This window comes from Oryx dammah, unplaced genomic scaffold, assembly GCF_014754425.2.
Source record: "Oryx dammah isolate SB20612 unplaced genomic scaffold, SCBI_Odam_1.1 HiC_scaffold_28, whole genome shotgun sequence".
NCBI lineage: Eukaryota > Metazoa > Chordata > Mammalia > Artiodactyla > Bovidae > Oryx > Oryx dammah.
Window position 1 is genome coordinate 35,309,056 of NW_024070212.1, and position 22,130 is coordinate 35,331,185.

Here is a 22,130-nt window from a genome sequence, read left to right on the forward strand (position 1 = left end):
TCAGAGAAGACTTTCGGTAGTCCCTTGGACTGCAAGGAGATCCAACCAGTTTATCCTAAAGGAAATCAGTCCTGAATGTTCATTGGAAGGACTGATGCTGAGGCTGAAACTCCAATATTTTGGCCACCTGATGTGAAGAACTGACTTATTGGAAAAGACCCTGATGCTGGGAAAGATTCAAGGCTGGAGGAGAAGGGGATGACAGAGGATGAGATGGTTGGATGGCATCACCAACTTGATGGACATGAGTTTGAGTAAGCTCTAGGAGTTGGTGAAGGATAGGGAGGCCTGGCATGCTGCAGTCCATGGGGTCGCAGAGTCAGACACGACTGAGTGACTGAACTGAACTGATCATTATTTTGAGTGCTTGTTTTCTGGCACTAAAGATGCTCTAGGTTCATCTTAAATATATGCTACCCCATTTCTAGAATCAATGCTTTTTAATGAAGCTCTGATTCTTCTTATAGGAAAATGGTATAAGAAACAAGATCTGTACATTGAGTGTTTTTATTACTACTGAGTTCTTGTTATTTTTAGGCCCTCTAAACTGACATGGATGTATGTACCTATACTAGCTCTTTTATACATACACATCTACAAACATTTCTCTGTAAATACCTACCTGTGTCTGTATTAAACTAAACATGAATTCATTGGAGTCTCTGACTCTAATCTCTTACCACACGGATCATTCTAACCTCCTCTCTTTGCTTATCTTCCCACTTAATAGTGAATAAAATTCCTAATGCTCTACCTACAAAAGAAGTAAACATCAAATTCTGTTGTATGGCATTCAAGGTATTCTGTAATATGCCATCAACCTATTACTTCAGAAACATTTGCCTCTGCATTTTTCAAAATGAACATTAAACATGTAGCAACTGACCGTGTGAACAAGCCAACACCTCCAACTCAACTTGGAAAGTTCTCTATGGAACTGGAACTCATCCTTCAAGATGTAAGTAATTTACATATTAACTTACCTAAAAGCTAAAAGGCCATTTGTTAGCTCAGAGCTCTGTGGATCGGCTTTAGGAAATACTGTGATGAACACTTAATTCCACTTATAAATTCACAGTTTAGTGGGATAAGCAGAGAAGGAAACAGTTGCAATGGATAAATATCTCATCAGAGGTTAATATAAAATCTTCCCTTGTCCCTATGATTGAAATAATTTCATCATTCCCCTTTGCTTATACTAATTTAATTTATTTTAATTTATTTTGCAGTATGATATACTATTTTCATAATGTATCAATATGATACATTAGTTTCAGTGTTATGACATTTATGAATACAGATAAAAGAACTTATTTACCTCTTTATATCTATAGCATCTAGTATAATGTTTTGACCAGGTAACACCTCAAAGATTTACAAAATAAAATTTTAGTATTTTACTAGTATATAATGGTGCTTCTTCTTGAAATAATCTTTCTATTACAAAGAATGTGAAAAATGTTTGAAGCTTTTACATTTAAGACTATTTGGTATAGCTTGTAAGTAGGTGTTTTATGTCTTGTGTTTTATAAGACCTTTTAATTAAAGATTATGAGTTATTATGGCAGCATCATTAAACTTTCTGTAAAGGAAAATATGAAATTGTATGGAATAATAGATCAAAAGTAAACTGCTTCTAAAGGATAATCATAAAATCTAAATATACTTGGTAAATATTTATCATTCTTCAAAATTTTAGTATACCTAAAAACAATAAAAGGTATAATTTGATATGAATACAAAGGAAACTAAGAAAAAAGTCCTTTGGTTAGAAGTGAGGAGATATTATTTATATAAATTATGGTAATGGTTGAATATTTAAAGAGTTATTTAAAAGCACATTTAATTACTGATTTTAAGATACCATTAACATGGCTAGATATAGACCAATGAAGACTATAAAACGGTTTACTAGATATGTTTCATTTGCTTCAGTTTTCTTCTCAGTTTCATTTGCTTCAGTTTTCTTCAGAAAAAAAAAAGACCCAGTTGTCTGCTTTGTATTGATTAAGGAAAGTAAATTTCCTGTCAAATGTTAAATATGTCTATATAAATTAACTCTTCCAATAAGATAATATTTAGAAAAGTTTACAAGGAACCAAACTTCTATCTTCAGAATGACAGTGAGCGAGGCAGAGTTTCTTGACTGAAAATGTTTATAATCTAAACATCAAATGCATGTGATATTTTTATAGAATGAAAAGAGTAGCTTTTTCACTCATTTATTTACTCAGCATATCTATTATATATAAGGCATGATGTTTTGTGAGAATAAGTATATAAAGATGTTACCTCATCCTTCTCTTTGTCTCTCCTTTGCTCTCTTCTCTTCATTTGTTCAGAAAACACACAGTGTAATATTTGTTCCAGAATTTTATCTGGCTATTTTCTTCATCTTTCCATTTTTATTTTGATGGTTGAAAGAACCTTGTGTAATACCTGCCAATTTCACCTAGAATATTCTCTCCGGAGTGAAGGAATTTACAGCTAAGGCTGCCAAGATGCCTGCAGGTGCATTCCTTCAATCTCCCCAGTTAAAGGTGTGCCCCTTCCTGTGAAGCAGCCTGCATCCAGCGTCTGTTTGTTGTGGGCACAACAAGTCCTGGACCCTGTGCTTCAATATGGGAAAACTGAAGTGCCATCTCAGCTCCTGAGGTCTCCATGGAATTGTCTGAGGGCCTCTGGTGGGTTTGGAACTGGACCAGATCATCTATCCAGTGTACTTCCTCTTAACGATTAGAGGTTGGTATCTGAATCATTTTCTTCTCAGATGGGTCTTCATGTCTTATGCTAATTTTCTTACATTATACCCAGAAAATTAAATTCTATATTCCAAGAAATTTGGGGTTAATTAACCTCTGTTAAAAACAAAGACAAAAATGAATAAAACATGCAAAAGCTTTCTCCAAAGCCATGGGCACTCACTGTCTTGTATCTGTTATTCAAGAAGTCACATGAATTATTCTTGCCAAAGCAAAAACGGTAATATCAAGGAGACATGTCTGCGTTAGGTCTAGAGGGTTTGATCTCTTTAAATACCAGACTTTTGCTACAGCACTAACAAAATGTTAGATGACCACCTAAGCAGCCAGTCTTTAACACATATATTAACTTTTATCAGTGAGAAAGGAAAGACAAAATAAATATGTGTTCAAAGGTAGATTAATCATTATTTGTTGTGTTGTCAAGATTAATCCATTCAAAAAGACAATCCATACTAATAACTTGTTTCATTTAGTTTTTTTCATTATTTAATATATTTTCAGTTTCATTTTCACCCCATGTTTGTTACAAACTCTCTGTATATCTTGATTATATTAATATATGCATATATACATGCCTATATTAAATATATATTCTTTTCCTTAAACAGGATATGATAAAGACAAAGTAAATAGTGGTGAGTTTGTGGTAGAAATAAAAATGTTAGAACATTAGAACACTGGCTATATATGATGGATATAAGGATGGCTAGGAAGTGAAGTCAGAGTTTAAATATTTTCCCATGAAATACACAGATTGGTTGTCTGCATTTGATAAATATATTTTTATAATTGCTCAAATCATATTTCAAACTGCCTCTATGAATACAGCCTCCCTGGAATATTTTAAATCTTTCAGTGTGTTTATTAGGTGCATATATTATAAAGTGTGAAATGATTATTTAATGAACTTTCTCTTCTGCTTCAGCTCCTACAATGACACACCCACCCACAAAACTATATTGAAATGAGAGCAATGTGTCATAAATAGAACGTTCCAAAAGACTATGATACAGTATAATTTTAAAACTTTAAATTGCTAGCAGATGATGAATGAGGTTCTAGATCTAAAAAAAAGACTTTAGCTGCTGTTTTCTTGGATTTCAATGTGTAGACTGTCTGATAGAGAATGTGGTGTTTCAGAAGTCCAGAGCTGCTGCATACAGCAGTGAGAATAAATGGGAGGTGGTAGGAGATTCATAACTGCTGCATGGAGGGAGATGAATTTCATTTATATACAAAATGGAAGTTTCTGATAAAAGGACAGGAACTATAAAATCTAATCACTACAGTGAAACTCAAAAGTTGCTATTTGAGATATGTTAAAATCAAAGACCCAGTAAGGAAAGGCAGAGAAGTATACACTGTGTGAAAGAGAGAGATGCCACTTACTAATAGCTACTAGTAGCTAGAGTTTGGCAGAATGTATTAGAAGAAGAAAAATCTCAATAATGCAGTCAAAGGTCGCTGATTACTGTCTCTACCTCTATCCTCTAAATTTTTTACAGAAGTGGGGATTTCAAGGAATAAAAAGAAATGTATAGGTGTTGGGACTTCCCTGGTTGTCCAATGGTTGAAGGTTGGCCTTGCAATTGATGAGGGTTCAATTCCTGGTCAGGAAACTAGGATTCCATTCACCATGGAGCATCTAAGCCTGCATGCCACCACTGGAGAGTTGTGTGCCACAAGGAAAGATCCTGCATGATTCAGCAAAGATTCCAAGTGCTGCAACTGAGACCGAATGCAGTCAAATAAGTAAATAAATAGAAGACAAGAAAATATCAGTTAAAAAACAGAAATATATAGAGATAATTCTGAAGGTAGCCACTGGAGTGCCCCTGAAGGCTGCACTAAGGTATTCAAATGGCCTATTGGTAAGAAGAGAATGTTGAATAGAAGCATCTTGCTTGTGCTTTGTTAATGACAGGGCTGATTGTCTTTAAATGGTCCCCTCCCTGTTCTTTGTTGCTTTCATAGGAAGATTAATTATCAGCAAAGAATAAGGGGTGAGTTTGAGGATGGAAGGTGCATATAAAATGGATAATCTATTTAATTCTATTAAATCTCTTATACTCTGTGTTTTGTTTTTTCCCCAAGCAAAACAAAACCAAATTCTCCAGGATAAACACAATGGGATACTACTGAATCATAAAAAATAGTTAAATTTTGCCATTTGCAGCAACATGGATGCTCTTGGAGGGCATTATTCTAAGTGAAATAAGTCAGAGAAAGACAAATACTCTATGCTATCTCTTATAACTGGAATCTAAGAAATACAACAAACTAGTAAATATAACAAAAATGAAACAGAATCACATATATTCAGAGGAAATTGGGGGTTATCAGTGGAGGAAGTGGAGCAATGTAGAGGTGTGGGAGTAAGAGGTACAAACTATTGGGTATAAGGCTACAGGGATGTATAGTACAAATGGGGTATATAATCAATATTTTATAATAACTGTAAAGGGAGCAAACCCTTAAAAATTGTATAACAATATATATAGAGGAAAAATAAGTAAATAAAAATAAATGAAAGAAAAACCAAATATTTCAAGTTTACATAATAGTGTCCAAAGCCAAACAATGAAGAAGACCTATTTTAGTTCAGAATAGTTAATGAGTTGAGTTTTCACTATAACTACTTTTGGCTTCCTCTAGAAAATAATTTTGTTTTAATATTAAGGATATAAAACTGAAAATATAAATTCAGACTGGAATGGTTCTCACTAAAAAACAAATTTCTTCAATTAGATTGTGTCCTTGCTGACCTTCTTACTGGACTTGGAGAATTGGACATAGAGTAGAAAGAAAATTGCTATTGAAATAAAACTGCAAATTTCTGTTATAACAACATGAAGTATAAAGTTACTGTAGTCCAGAATTATCTTTTAATTGTCTTTTGACAAACAAATATTGTACATTTATTACCTGCCAAGCAATGTGTTAGTTGCTCAGGATTAAAATGTAAATACGACACTACTTCCTGCCTTCAATCTGCTTATAACAGAGCTGTAAAGTCAAGCACCTGTACAACAGCTCAGTAAATAAGGTCTAGGGTCCCTGTCACACTAGTAATATTGTGAACCTGACTGCAAAGATGAGCCAGAGAAACCTATAATTTTTTTTTAAGCCATGGCTCTTGAAAATGATGAATATATATTCTGGGAAGGGAAGGATGCTGTCCATTAGTAGCTTGAAGATCAGGCAGAAATAGACAAGATGAATAAGACAGGGACTTTCAGTTTGACAGTATAGTTTCATTATTTGAATGGGAGTGAATTCCAAGATTTTTGGAAATACCTATATACTATACTACCAAACAAAATAATAAACTTTTTTTGAATTATATGATATTTGGTGCTATTCATGCTTAATGCTCCTCTCCACTAAAATAAAGACTGCCTGTTGAGTACTGGGAGACTTGCTTTCCATTTCCCTTCTGTCAGTGTGATTAAAAGGTGAACACATATTATTTAGCCCCAGGCAACATCTTGCGCAGGATCTCTGGCATTCAGTAGGGAATTACTTTGCAGTTAATAAACTACTGAAAACATTTCTAGTCAAGCCAAATATTTTATCAAATTCATTTTCTTCTTTTAAAATATATGCTTATTACTTTTGGCACATGAGGGAAATGCCAATTTTAAAAAAGTCATTTAAAGTTAAAAATGGTTTGTAATCAAATATGGTTGGAGGGTGGAGGCATGGCAAAGAGTAAAGCATTAAAACAGCCCTATCATGAGCCGACTCATGAGCAAAACTTCTCACTGCTAAATCCTCCCATGAGAGCCTGAATAAGCAGATGGCTTTGAATTTTACTTAGAAAGTTTGAGTATGTATTTTTAAGAAATGGAACACTGATAATACTGATTGCAGAGAGTAATCAGATATAGAGTAACTTGCTATTTTCTTTTTCCCAATGTGAATATTTTTGTTGTTTTCCATGGTAGAAGTACCTCATGCTAATTGCAAGAATCCAAACAAGTATGAAAAGAAAACTAGCTCCAGGCATTCAACTATGAACATTTGGATATGAGTAAATCATTTACTCTACTGTGGCCACCTTGACCTCCTGCTCCTCCCAGAACACTCCACAAACTCCCAAACCTCAGGCTTTTTCATTTGAAATTCCTTCTGCGTAGGATTCTATTCCCTGGAAATCTGGGGAGCTTGCTCTCTGCTCCCCGACTCCTTACAGTTTTTCTCTTGAGACCACAACCACTCTAACTGATCTACCATCATTCTCTATTCTTCTTACTCTGATGCACTTTTCTTCATAGCATTCTTTTCCACTGAGAGATCACGCATGATTTGCCAAAGTCCGTAGGGCAGGCAAGCAGCAGATTTGGGATTCCTCTAGGCTACCTGGCTGCAGGGAGGGTACTTAAAACCACTATATAGTGCTGGCTTCTCTATTAGATGCTCAATAAATATGTCTGGAGGAAATTTAATATATTTCCAGTCACACTTCTAAAGACATATAGTTTCATTAACGGGAGCACATGAAATATCTTACATTCTCACCTCTTAAAATATGTAAAAGTTAACAAATTTCTATGCCTATGTGTGAATATCTCTCTGCATATCTAGATCTTTATCTATCTATACATCACAATTACTTTAACCAGTCCATTATTGTTGGATACTCAAGTGGTCTTCACAATTTCACAAGACTGTTTTAAATACTCATCTGATTATTTTCTTAGGGTTAATTTCTATATATGAGATCGCTGAATTAAAAGGTAGTCATATTTTAAAGGTATTTTAATTATTTTATAGATTTATGTCCAGAAATTCTGAACTGGCTTAAACATTTACCAGTAGGGCCTGAGAGAGCTTGTTGTGTCCTGACTCTTGGCTTTGACTTGCCCCTATAGCCAGCACTTGCTAGTTATAAGTGGGCAGCAGGGTGGTCAGGCCTTGAGCCTGTCACTGATGCTGCTTGAGCAAAATTCCAGTCTTATCATATCTTTGCTTTCTTAGCTATATAATTTTGGACAAGCTATTTAAACTCTCTTTATTCTACTTAGAACTTTTAAATATTATATATATGTATATATGTATGCATATATCTAGTACTTTATTATGCATGTTACTTGCTTTTGTTTCTTCAATTTCTTATGATATTTGTTTTCCGTATACTTTTTCTTTTCTTTTTCTTTAGTGGTGGGAGCTGTTTTGTATTTTAGTTTTTTTAATGATCAAATTTATCAAATGTCATGATTTCTGCCTAAGTATGAAAATTGTAACTCATAAGGATATTGGCTTTTTATTATTGTATTTTTCCCACCATTTCTGGACTATCCATATTTCTTGGAAATCTAGCCTTTGCTCATAAATATATTCTAGTATAACTTTAAAAAATAATGCTAGAGAAGTGTTTGCTATTTGTGAAAAAATCAAGGATTAAACAAATATGTGAAAGAAAGAGTGGACGATATCTCCCTTTACCAATGCTAAGATTAATTGCTATTAATGACTTTTTGTGTATCCTTTGCACTTATCTGCATATGCAAATTATATCCATTGTTCTGCAACTTGCTCCTTACTTAATGTATAGAATCCTTCCTCACAGCACATTGAGATATCACTTTTTCTTTTAACTGCTTATATAGATTTCTATAATATGAAAATATTAAAGTGTATTTAACTATTCTTGGGCAAGAAGACCGTAGGTGGACTCTAGTTTTTGCTACACAGTGCCACAATTTTTTACATATGTCCTTGCACATGTGTGCCAATATTCACAGAAGATAGCTACTAGAATAATCATCTCATCACTCTAAGGATATGCACTTTTAACAGTTTTGTAAAATGTGTCAAATTGCTCCCAATTTGTACTCTATCCATAGTTAAAATCAAGTTCATTGTTTACTCTTAAGTAAATGTTAGTTACTTATGGTTTGATTTTCAATCTAACATAGATAGCTTATTTTTCTTATTTTGAAGATGATAGAAATTTCTCTTTATCCTTTGACATCCCAGATTACATGAAGGTTTGTCCTAGATACGTGTCTCTAAGGGAAAGTTTTCTATGTTAACTATTTGATGTTTTATCTTCTTCCATTATTTCTATTCTTTGTTTGTAGAATACTTACATTGCTTGTGAAACTTCTATTATTACAGATATTGAACCTTTCAGATTTACCCTCTATGTGTTTAAATTTTCTGTATAGTTTTATGTTAATTTTATTTTGTACTATACTATGGAAACAAATGGGATTCCCAGGTGGCTCAGTGGTAAAGAATCCATCTACCCATGTAGTAGACACAGGAAATGGGGGTTCAAACCCTGGGTCAGAAAGATCCTCTAGAGGAAGAAATGACAATCCACTCCAGTATTCTTCCCCAGAAAATCCCATGAACAGAGGAGCCTGGCAGGCTATATAGTCCATAGTGTCTCAAAGAGTCTGACATGATTGAGTAACTGAGCATGAATGTAGAAAAAAATAAATATTTCTTCTAGATTACTAATTCCATTTTAAGTATTATTTGTTCTTCAAGAAGCCATTCTTTATGTAGAGATTTGAAATTATTTTAGAAATCAAGTTTTTAACTTTCAAAAACTAAATTCACATCTCTCTGTGTATCAGTTGCTGTTAGTTTTCTGCCATTCCATCCTCTCTGCCAACAAAATATGGGATGGAAATATGGTCAGCTTAAAACAATAATAAAAAGAAAAGTTTTTATTTTCCAGTCTCCCTTGCACCTATGTGGTGTTCTGTTAAATGTTTAATGATCAGCTCTGTGAAAGTAAAAAGAGCTTTTTTGTAACCTTTGCTTATTCCATGGTAAAATTACCCAAGGAACCCCACTAATTCTCTGGCTGCAAAACCTATCCTTGAACTTTATCAAGAAATATGTTCTACATTATTTCAAGAGTTAATTTCACAGCATTCACTGAGAACAAACATCACAGCCAAGCATATGGAAGATGGCACTTGACTTGGATGAACAACCTGCTGACTACTCTTTGGCTTACTCTCACTCCATTCTGTAGTGGTAGATCTAGACCTTGGGTTCAGGTTTTCTAAAGGCAATTTTATTTTTTGTATTTGCTTGATGAAATTTTTCTTTCTTTCTTTCGTTATTTTTTTGGTGCTCTAAGGTTTTGTTATAAACCCAATGCAGTTTCTTAAAATTTTCACAGTTTTTCTCAGAGCTGCTTAGAAAAAGGCCCCTTTGTTTTCCATTGAAACTATGGATTATTTAATACTTATATTTTTTCTATCATTAAAATTTATCTTTTTGTAGAGAAGAGGGATATATTTCCTATATGGAACTAGGATCAGGAGAATCTTAAGAGTCAGACAGTGACATTTTAAAAAAAGTAAAATGCTGAATGGAATTTCATGAATGAAGTATTCAAGGAAAAAGACAGTAAAGTTATAAGTTTACTGTGAGACTACTTTGTAAGCTTCTTAGTACTTAAAAAAACTTAAGATTATATACTTGGTGAACTCTTTACATGCCATTAATATTTGAGAATACCCTGTATTTCATAATATTTTAAACTGCTTGCCCATTTTGGAATTTTGGGCTGTTTATATTTCTGTTAATTGTTGTTTTATTTTTAAACAATATTATAATAAATATCATTTTAACTAAAACTTTATTTACATATAAGGCTAATACCTTAGTATAATCTTGAAGAAATGAAATCAGACCATGAAATTCTACATATCAAATAAATATTGGTTTAAATAACTAAATTAATTAGGTAGTAGTATTTCAGATAGAGATGCTAAATGAAAAGGAATTGAATCAACTCTAAGAATCATCTAGGAGTTTACAGACACGGTTTTAATTTCAGCTCCACTGTTTATTAGTTGTGTGAACTTGGAGATACCATCTAAACTATGTGTACCTCAATTACCATTTGTGTAAAATGGAGGTTGTAATGTCTTGCTCATGAGATTGCTGTTAAACGAAATGTTGTATGCAAATCACTCTGTACTTGGCAAACAGTGATTCATCATTCACATTCAGGTATACAAACTGCACACTGAGGTTGTATGGTACACACCTATGTTGTCATATATGTGAACTCTGGCCAAAAATAAATGCTTGCTCTTTTTACTGATATGTTGTCCTTATGGATACCAAAGGTTTTTTAAATTATTTTTATTGGTATCTGAGTTAAAACATCCAGTTAATTATCTCAGTCTTCTTTAAGCTACAGTTCAAATTAATTTATAAATTTATAAATCAAATTAATTTATAAATGTGTACATCAAGTTAATTTATAATTTGATTGAACTTTATCTTTAATTTTTTAAGAACAATCTTTGTTTTATGGTAACTGACCTTGTGCATGTTTGCTCAGCATTTTTTCAATGGAAATTTTGTATCTTCAGAAAAATTATTGTAATTGTTTCCCCCACTCTTCCAGGCTTCTCCAGATTGTTTAAGAGGGTGAGGTTAACTTTGTAGGTAATTATGCATTTTATGGAGATTATGTGCAAAAATGTACTTTTTTGGGAAAAAAACATTAACGCATGGTAACACTTGAGATGGACAAGGGCATTTATACCAACACAAATTCATATTATTATAGTGATAGACTAGAAAAAGTAATGAAGATATCACCTGGTTCTGAGGCAAACATTGACTACCTACCATATAGCAAGGTTTACTCTAGGGGCTGGTAAACATCCAACCCCTAATCTTCTGGATCTTACATCTAAGAAAAGGGATAACAAGAGTAACCGAAAAACTTTCCAGACCCAAATGACTCCATTTCTTATTGAAGTCATATGTGAAAATTAAATTCTTCTACTCATCAACTGGCTTCCCAGGTGGCTCAGTGGTAAAGAATCTGCCTGCCAATGAAGGAGACTCGGGTTTGATTCCTGGGTTGGAAAGATTCCCTGAGAAAGGAAATGGCAACCCACTCCAGTATTCTTGCTCTCCTATGGACAGAGTAGCCTGGCAGACTACAGTCCACAGGCTTGCAAAAAAGTCAGACAAAATTTAGCAACTAAACAACAACTCATCAATTAGAAGGCAATCAAATTAATGGCATGTTTAAACACTTACAAAGGGAAACCTGATAGTAAATATTCTTGCCCATTATGTACATGTGAGAAATAAACCACAAGCTTCTCCTTCTTTCTATATTAATATATATTTCAGCGCTTAAAGGAACAGCCTTTATTTATTAGAATAGCACTGCTACTGTATTGCTTTCTACTGAAGTCTTTAGCATTCCTCAATCTGCAAAATGACTGAACTAGAATTCTTACTTTTCCCTGAATATTATCCATATCACAGGGGAAAATCACTGTTTTTTGGCAATGGAGCAGAATATTTGAAATGTTTCATATTTATATATAAATAAAATTTATATTATATATTAAGTATAATGAATATTACATATTAATATATAAAAATAAATTTGTATGTTTCCATGCTCTGTGATCATGCTGCTGCTGCTGCTGCTAACTCACTTCAGTCGTGTCCGACTCTGTGTGACCTCATAGATGGCAGCCCACCAGGCTCCCCCGTCCCTGGGATTCTCCAGGCAAGAACACTGGAGTGGGTTGCCATTTCCTTCTCCAATGCATAAAAGTGAAAAGTGAAAGTGAAGTCACTCAGTCGTGCCCGCCTCTTAGCGACCCCATGGACCACAGCCTACCAGACTCCTCCATCCATGGGATTTGCCAGGCAAAAGTACTGGAGTGAGTTGCCATTGATAACCCATTAAAATCTCTTTAGCTATCTTACATTTTAGGTCTCAACTCCCTATTAAAATTTTTGTCATATCATTTAAAGCTCAAAGATTGATCTCAATGAGAGAAAACATCTGCCAAGTCATTTAATTCTAGTACGATCTTACCATAAATGGGCATGGACATGGTAGTCTTTGAGTACAGCCTAAAATCAAATTGACCTTTCACGCAAATTAATTTCACTATTGGCACATATTGAACTTGCTGTAAGTTAAAGCCTTTCAGAGTTTCTTCACATGTGTTGGTATCAAGTCAAGTCTCTGTAATGATCTACCTGGCTCCTGTCCCCATCATATGCCAGTCCTGAGGACCTGAGTGAGAGCCACTAGTAAACTTTAAGAATGCTATAATTGGGGCTTGGCAATTTAGCATTTATTAATCCATGGTTTTGTTGACTGATATTGTCACTAGTTTTTTTTGTTGTTGTTGTTGTTGCTTGATTGTTTTGCTTTGCTCTTTAAAGTTTGTCCCAGAGGGATTAATATTAACAGCTGGCATCATCTCTTGTTGCTCCAAGTCCTGAGACCTCTGTCTTCATTCCTTGTCTCAGGTCTTGCTCTAAAAACCCTATTTGTGTCTAATCAGTAAAGTCCTGTTTCTAACCATTCTTCCCTCCACCTCCTCAGCTGTCTGATCTTCTCCATAGAGATATCAATCTTGACATGTAAGCATACATCTTGGACATGTTGTTAACACATTCGGGTTTACTTTGGTCTCCTTACCTTAGTTGCCCTTAAGTATACACTTCAGTTTAATCCTATTTCTAATGCTTGTTGTTGTTTTTTTTTCCAAGGGGCAAGCTTGTTGGGGTATAATTTGTGCAGTGGACAGGCTGTAACTTGGTACTCAGTGATCTACTTCCAGATCTTCATGTCTTTGTGGAATCTCCTTCCCTCACTTGTCAGCTAGATGTAGCAACTTGCTCCTAGTGAATAGAATATGGTATAAGTAGGTGGCTCAGATGGTGAGGAATCTGCTCGCACTGCAGGAGACCCACGTTCGAACCCTGGTTCAGGAAGATCCCCTGGAGAAGGGAAGGGTAACCCACTCCAGTATTCTTGCTTGGAGAATTTCATGGACAGAGGCTACAGTCCTTGGGGTCACAAAGAGTCAGACACTAGTGAGTGAATAACACTTTCACTTCAACAAGAAGTCATTACCAAGGTTAGACTGAAAAACACTGGCTTCTGTCTTGAGCTGATCTCTCCGTCTCTTATTTACTCACTTTATGGAACCAGCTTTCATGCTGTGAGCTACTCTATGGAGAAACTCCCTTAGAAGGGACTGAGGGAGGCTTCTAGTCAATAAGCAGTGAGGAATGGGATACTGCCAACAGCTATCTGAGTGGGCTTGGAAGTGGATCCTATCTCTACCTTGAGAACCTTGAGATGACTGTACCAGCTCAGAAGTTATCATGCAACATTGTGAGAGAGACTCTGAGCCGGAGTTACCTGAGTTTGCATTTCTGACCCACAGAAATTGTGAGATAATGTATTTGTTTTAAGCCACTAAGTTTTAGGATGCTTTGTTAGAGAGTAATAGATGACTGGTATGGTTTTTTTACAGTATAGTTCATTCACCTTTTTAGGTATACAGTTCTTTGAGTTTTGGCAAATGTATACAGCTTTGTGCCCTCAGCACAATCAAGACACAGAACATTTCCATCAACCTCACCCTGAATAGTTCTCTCTTGATACTTTCTAATCGATCCCTTCCTGCCCTTCCCTCACCCCTGGCAAACACAGATCTGTTTCCAGTCCCTCTGATTTTGCCTTTTCCAGAATGTCATATAAATGGAATCATGTAGTATGTAGCCTTTTGTATCTGCTTTCTTACACTTCATATAATGATGTATTTGAGATTCACCCAAGTTGTTGGATGCAGCAGTAAATTCCTTTTAATCGTTGAGCATTTTCCATTTTAGGGCTTCCCCAGGTAAAGAATCCATCTACAATGCAGGAGCTGCAGGCGACAGAGGTTTGATCCCCGGGTCAGGAAGGTCTCCTGGAGAAGGGAATGGCGACTAACTCCAGTATTCTTGCCTGGAGAATCTCACGGACAGAGAAGGCTGGTGGGCTACAGTCCATAGGGTTGCAAAGAGTTGGACACAACTGGAATGACAGCATGCACGCATGCATCCCATTCTATGTATGCAACACACACATGCATCCCATTCTATGTATGGCACACACGCATGCATCCCACTCTATGTATGGCACACACGCATGCATCCCATTCTATGTATGGCACACACGCATGCATCCCATTCTATGTATATGCCACAAAAGTGCGCATGCGGTCTTGCCCCATTCTTTGTAACTTCATGTACTTGGCTCACCAGGCTCCTCTCTCCGTGGTATTTCCCAGGCAAGAATACTGGATTGGGTTGGTATTCCCTTCTCCAGATCTTGACCCAGGGAATGGACCCACATCTCCTTTGTTGACAGGTGCAGTTATTTATCTATTATCAGAAGATGAGCATTTGGGATACTTGCGTGATTATAATAAAGCCACTCTAAATATTTATAAACATTTTTATTTTGGGTGGGCATATACTTTTCCTATTTGGTTAAACACCAAAGGTGGAATTTATATGGTTTCATGGTAAGTATAGGTTTAACTGTATAAGAAACTAGCAAACTGTTGTGAAAAGGGGCTGCACTTTTTTTCTTATCATTAATGTGTTCAGAGTTCCAGCTGATTTGCAGCTTCAATCGAGACTTGTCGTTAGCAGTTTTATTTTTTGTTTTTGGTATTTTATTATATTTGTAGAGGTATTTCATTGTGATTTTAATTTTCATTCTAATGATTTATGATATTAAGCGTATTTTCATGGGTTAATTTTTCATCCATATGTCCTCTTTGGTGAAGTGTTTTTATGAATGCTTTGCTCAATTTTTATAAGTTGAAATGAGAGATCAAAGAAAATATCCTTGACTTGTCCCTAGTCTTAGTGAGAAACATGTTTACTTTAATGATAATTATGACAAAGCTGTTAAGTTTCTTTTGTACATGCTATTAATCAGCCAAAGGAAGTCCCCTTTAATTCTTAGACAGCTGAAATCTTTTCTATATCATTAATGAATGCTGAATGTCATTAAGTGTTTTTCTGCATCTTTTCAAATGATCATTATGATTTTTCTTCTTTAGTCTGCTATTAATAATATGGTGATTTAAACTGATTTTCAAATGCTAACCCAAACATGCATTCTTGGAATGAACCCCACATGGTCATGGTGGATTTGATGGATTCAGTTTGCTAATAATTTGGAGGGGTACTATTGAATCTATGTTTATGAAGGATACTGATCTATAGTTTTCTTGTAATATTTTTTGTCCACTTTTCATATTAGTTTAAATTGATGAATTGAAACTCACAAAATGAGTTGAAAACTATTCTTCCCTCTTCTGTTTTCTAAAAGAATTTGTGTAGAATTTGTATTGTTCTTATGAGTATAGGTATTGTCAGAGATACATCAAGACTTTTTCTGATATTCTGCTTTCAGTCAAATGAGTCTTTGAGAAGTTATTTTTTCCTCTATAAATACTGTTTTTTTCTTTTTGCTCCTTTCCTAGTATAGATTAAAAATAATGTAGCCTCTCTCTGACTTCTCTTTAAGAAATCATCAGTGTACTATCCTAACAATCCTCTAACCACAAGGATTTAACCTTAGATTTGTGATACACACATGAACACACACAAACTTCTTATTAAGTATTGCCATTCCCCTTTCTATAAAACATGTTTACTTGAAGCATCTTCTAGTAACATGTTTGTTGTCAACTCCATAGCACCAAACTATGTTATCATGTAAAAACTATATTTGCATACTTGTGTTAAAAAGTTAAGCCCCCAAATTTTTACTTACTCTTTGTGCAATGACATAAATATAGTTTAGGCTTAGTTAGAGTTAACTTATTGAGTCAGAACTCTGTGCCAGGCATTGTGCTAGGTGATGAAGATAAGACAATAATGATAGCCATATTTTCTGCTCTTATGGAACTACAGGCAAGTGGGAAAAAGATGGAGTTAAGTAATTCCAATTTGGCTTAGATCATCTCTACATTTTTTTAAATACTAAGAATGTTGGAAACATTCTTTATTTTGATTCTCTATCTCATCAGTTTTCTTATTTAAATTTAATTTGCTTACAGGTGAAAAAATGGATGCTTTTCTTCCTTCCCTTTGAATTTCAATTAAATTTTTTGATTAGTCATTGAAAATTCATCAAATGCATTTCATCTCATTTAGGATCCATGATGTTGTTGGCAAATGTGGCATAGAAGTAAAGCCATTTTTTTAGTGGCTTCTACATTGTTGAATCTTAAAAGTCTCAGACACAGATCAGTTTCACATTTCGGGAAGCATATGTACCTTTTGCTTATGCCAGCAGCTCTAAATAGCAGCATTTTATCTCTCTCTCAGTCATTATGTCCTTTCTTTCATTTATTGGTGCAAACATGAGTTTTTGTGTTCTAAATGAGAAGATCTTAATTCTTCTTTCTTGAACAATATTACTTAGCATTGCTTTAACTTGAAAAAGTGCACAATTCCTTTTTAAAGATTTCATTGAAATATAGTTGATTTACAATGCTGTGTTAATTTGTTAACTTCTGCTGTACAGCAGAGAAACTCAATTACGCCTATATATTCTTTTTCATTTTCTTTTCCATTATGGTTTATTACAAGATATCAAATGTAGTTCCCTGTGTTATACAGTGGGACCTTATGCTTATCCATCCTATACATAATAGTTTGCATCTGCTAATCTCAAACTCTGAATCCTTCCCTGCCCCACCCCTGCTTGGCAACAACAAGCCTGTTGTCTATATCTGTGATCTATTTCTGTTTCACACATAGGTTCATTTGTGTCATATTTTAGTTTCTGCATATTAATGATATCATATATTTCTCTTTCTCTTTCTCACTTCCTCCACTTGGTATAATAAGCTCTAAGTCCATCCAAGTAGCTGCAAATGTCATTGTTTCATTCTTTATAATGGCTGAGAAATATTTCACATGATTCTTTTTGATATTTTACACAATCCAACTCATTCTCCTTGGTTTCTTAAAACTGGACTTTATTTCATTACAAACATTGACAATTTTGTTTTTAAAATGTTTAGTGCTTTTATTATAAAGTAATACCCATAATAGATGGTAGAAAACTTTATGAAGTTGAAAAATAGTCCCTTCTCACAACTACTTTTTAGTGGAGTACTTATAGAAATTCAAAATTTTTAACAAAAAAGAAAACAACATATATACATGGATATACACACATACATGTATATCTACACACAGACACATAATCAAGTTTTCAGACTTTCAGTAATAGATATTATAGGGCAGTGATCACTGAAGAAGGGAAGTAAATGAGATTATACGATTGCCCTAGCAAACTGACTAGAGCATTTCCAGGCTTCAGCCTGGGAAGGAGATCATATTCAGAGACTGGTGGTCATCCTGAATGAGGAGATATTGCTGAGAATTCAAGGAGGAAAAGGCAGGCAAAATGTGCAGGGAAGATAATAGAGAGAAGAGAATCTTCCAGAGAAAATTTAGGAAAACCTGATAGTTTTCCCACGAGTCTGCTTCTGAGTACTTATGAGCACAAGAGTGAGAAAAGGGCCACAGGAAAAGAACTGGAGACAGAATTCCTAGGGCTAACATGAGACTAGATACATCACATGACCCAACAGTCAGTGGCAAACTGCATAATACATGGGCCTGAAGAGTACTTAGGTGGTGCTGTTTCATTAGCGAGATAAGACTAAAGACTACTTTAATCCAAAGTAACAAAGCTTGAAAGCTAGCTTTGAAAGGATCAACCTATTTCAAAACAACTGTATCTTAGAACACAGCTCAATTATGTATACAGGAATACATTTTTTTTTCCTGAGTATAGAATTCCATTTCTAAAGCTTGATAGAAAAGGGGCCCAGAACAAAGGGATGAATTATAATTGGTTTAAATAAATCATAGAAATTCAATTTCCAAATTCCAAGCCTTCTTGTGTCTAAGGTTGGCAATTAAACTAATTCTAGCTAATAATGTATAAGGGGAAGTGAACTGTGAAAAAGGCAGCTTTTCCTTGATAAAAGTTTTTTCTCTGTTTTGTTCTCTGATAAAAGACAAGATTTGAATCATAAGTTTTTTCTAAATTGTTTCCTGACTTTGAGTATTCTAATGATATCTGACACTATGGTAGCTCTGTTGAAACCATGAACTGATGAAAACACTCCCAACTTTTGAAAATTTATTTATTCAATAATATTTGGTCTATGGAAAAGAGGAAAATTGAGTTGTCATTCATTGTAATGGGAATCCTATAAATGAACATATTTTCAATGGTAGGTGAAGAGTTTAGTTTTAGACAGTTTAAACATGTCTAGTGAAGCAGTGGGAAATATTAGACCTGGTGAGAGAGCCACTCATTAGAGAAGAATGTAAAAAGTATGAAATAAATACTTATCTAGGAATATGAGAATTTGAAAAGATTAGGGAAATTCAGGATTATTTGAAAACACTAAGAGGCATTTGACCTTGGGGGTCATGAACTTACATGAATATGATTATAATGAATGGCAATGGTTAAGGTTAAGGTTAATAAAGATGGAAGTCAGAAACTGAAGAAAATGGATGGTCATTGAAAAAGTAGGTTCAATGCTTTAAATTCCCATGGAAGTGAGACACTAAGATAGAGTAATAAGAGATTATTTTCAGTGGAGTAAATGCCTGAAATTGAGTTTATGAATGGGATGTAATTATTAGTAATATACAAATCTAAGGAATAAACCATGGGATCAAGTGGCTGAAGTAGGATAGAAGATGAAGTTTTTGAAGGATAGGAGGTCAAGGAACTGAAAGGCCAAGAGACTGAAGAATTATGTGAACAGAGAATTAAATTGCTAAGAATTATGATGAATGACAGGAGGCAGTCACAAAACCATCCCAAAGAAAAAGAAATGCAAGAAGGCAAAATGGTTGTCTGAGGAGGCTTTACAAATAGCTGAGGAAAGAAGAGAAGTGAGAGGTAAAGGAGAAAGGGAAAGATATACCCAACTGAATGCAGAGTTCCAGAGAACAGCAAGGAGAGATAAGAAGGCCTTCTTAAATGAACAATGCAAATAAACAAAGGAAAACAATAGAATGGGAAAGACTAGAGATCTCTTCAAGAAAACTTTAGATGCCAAGGGAACATTTCGTGTAAGGATGGGCATAATGAAGGACAGAAATAGTAAGGGTCTAACAGAAGCAGAGGAGATTAAGAAGAGATGGCAAGAATACACAGAAGAACTACACAAGAAAGGTCTTAATGACCCAGATAACCACAGTGGTGTGGTCACTCACCTAGAGCTAGTCAAGTGGGCCTTAAGAAGCGTTAATACAGACAAAATTAATGGAGGTGATGGAATTTCAACTGAGCTGTTTAAAATCCTGAAAGATGATGCTGTTAAAGAACTGCACTGAATATGTCAACAAATTTGGAAAACTCAGCAGTGGCCCCAGGGCTGGAAAATGTGTTTTCATTCTAATCCCAAAAAAGGGCAATGCCAAGGAAGGTTCAAACTATTGTATAATTGTGCTCATTTCACGTTAGCAAGGTTATGCTCAAAATCCTCCAAGTTAGGCTTTATCGGTACATGAACTGAGAACTTCCAGATGTACAAGTTGGGTTTCAAAGAGGCAAAGGAATCAGAGATCAAATTGCCAACATTTGTTCGACCATGGAGAAAGCAAGAGAGTTCTAGAAAAATATCTACTGTTTTTTTAACCACATGAAAGCCTTTGACTCTTTGGATCAAACAAACTCAAAAATTCTTAAAGAGATGAGAATACCAGATCACTTTACCTGTCCCCTGAGAAACCTGTATGCGGGTAAAGAAACAACAATTAGAACCAGACATGGAACAATTGATTGGTTCAAATGGAAAAAAGTATAACAAGGCAGTTTACTGTCATCCTGCTTATTTAACTTCTATGCAGAGTGAGTGCATGCTAAGTTGCTTTAGTCATGTCTGACTCTTTGTGACCCTATGGACTGTAGCCTTCCAGGATCCTCTGTCCATGGGATTCTTCAGGCAAGAATATTGGAGTGGGTTGCCAGGCCTTCCTACAGGGGATTTTTCCCACCCAGGGATTGAACCCAGGTCTCTTGCATTTTCTGCATTGCAGGCAGATTCTTTACCACTGAACCACTGGGAAGCCGCTCTATGTAGAGTACATTTTGTGAAATGCTGGGCTGGATGAATTACAAGCTGGAACCAAGACTGCCAGGAAAAATATCAACAGCCTCAGATAAGCAGATGATACCACTGTAATGGCAGGAAATGAAAAGAAACTAAAGAGTTTCTTGATGAGGGTGAAAGAGAAGAGTGAAAAAGCTGGCTTAAAACTTAACATTCAAAAAACTAAGATCATGGCATCTAGTCCCATCACTTCATGACAAATACAAGGAGAAAAAGAAGAAACAGTAACAGATTTTATTATCTTGGGCTCCAAAATCAATTCAGATGGTGAATGCAGCCATGAAATTAACAGACTCTTGCTCCTTGGACTTCCAATGGACTTCCCCTCATGGCTCAGACAGTAAAGCATCTGCCTATAATGCAGGAGACCCGGGTTCAATCCCTGGGTTGGGAAGATCTCCTGGAGAAGAAAATGGCAACTCACTCCAGTATTCATGTCTGGAAAATCCCATGGACAGAGGAACCTGATAGGCTATAGTCCATGGGGTCACAAAGAGTTGGACATGACTGAGTGACTTCACTTTCACTTTGCTCCTTGGAAGGAAAGTTGTGACAAACCTAGACAGCATATCAAAAAGCAGAGACATCACTTTACCAGCAAAGATCCATAGTCAAAGCTATGTTTTTTTCCAGTAGGCATGTACAAATTGAGAGTTGGACCATAAAGAAGGCTGAGTGCCAAAAAATTGATGATTTCAAACTGTGGTGTTGGAAAAGACTCTTAAGAGTCCCTTGGACTGCAAGGAGATCAAAATAGTCAATCTTAAAGGAAATCAACCCTTAATATTCTTTGGAAGGATTGTTGCTGAAGCTGAACCTCCAATACTTTGGCCGCCTGATGGGAAGAGCCGGCTCATTGGAAAAGACCCTGATGCTGAGAAACGCTGAAGGCAAGAGGAGAAGGAGGTGGCAGAGGATGAAATGGTTGCATAGCATCACTGACTCAATGAACATGAATTTGAGCAAGCTCAAGGACATAGTGGAGAACAGAGGAGCCTGGCATGCCACAGTACATGGAGTCTCAAAAAGTTGGACAGCACTCAGCAAGTGCACAACAGCATGATGAATGACATTGGAGAGAGTGATCATGATTCAGGACCTGTGGATGATGGCAGTCTGGAGAGGATGCCAGTGGTGTAGTTTAAGGGCATATATTTTAAAGCTGGGAGATTTAAAGAAGAAGGAAGGCAAGGGTCATGATTCACTAATGAACAGCACGGAGGGCATCTGACACTCAGGGTCAAAGTGTGAGGAGCACGGGAGAAATGGAATCAGTACTAACCAGTGAGTGCAAGGAAAGCAGTCTTCCAAGGAGAGCAGACAAGGATTCAAACAACCAAAGGAAGGAAACATTTTAAGAAGTCAAAGTAATTTAGGGATTTTG

The 22,130-nt window shown here is 35.4% G+C and overlaps 1 pseudogene; it reads left to right on the forward strand.

Moving 5' to 3' along the window:
- The first annotated feature begins 859 nt into the window (after positions 1-859).
- Positions 860-22,130, forward strand: part of LOC120856526 — a 48,597-nt pseudogene continuing 27,326 nt past the window's right edge.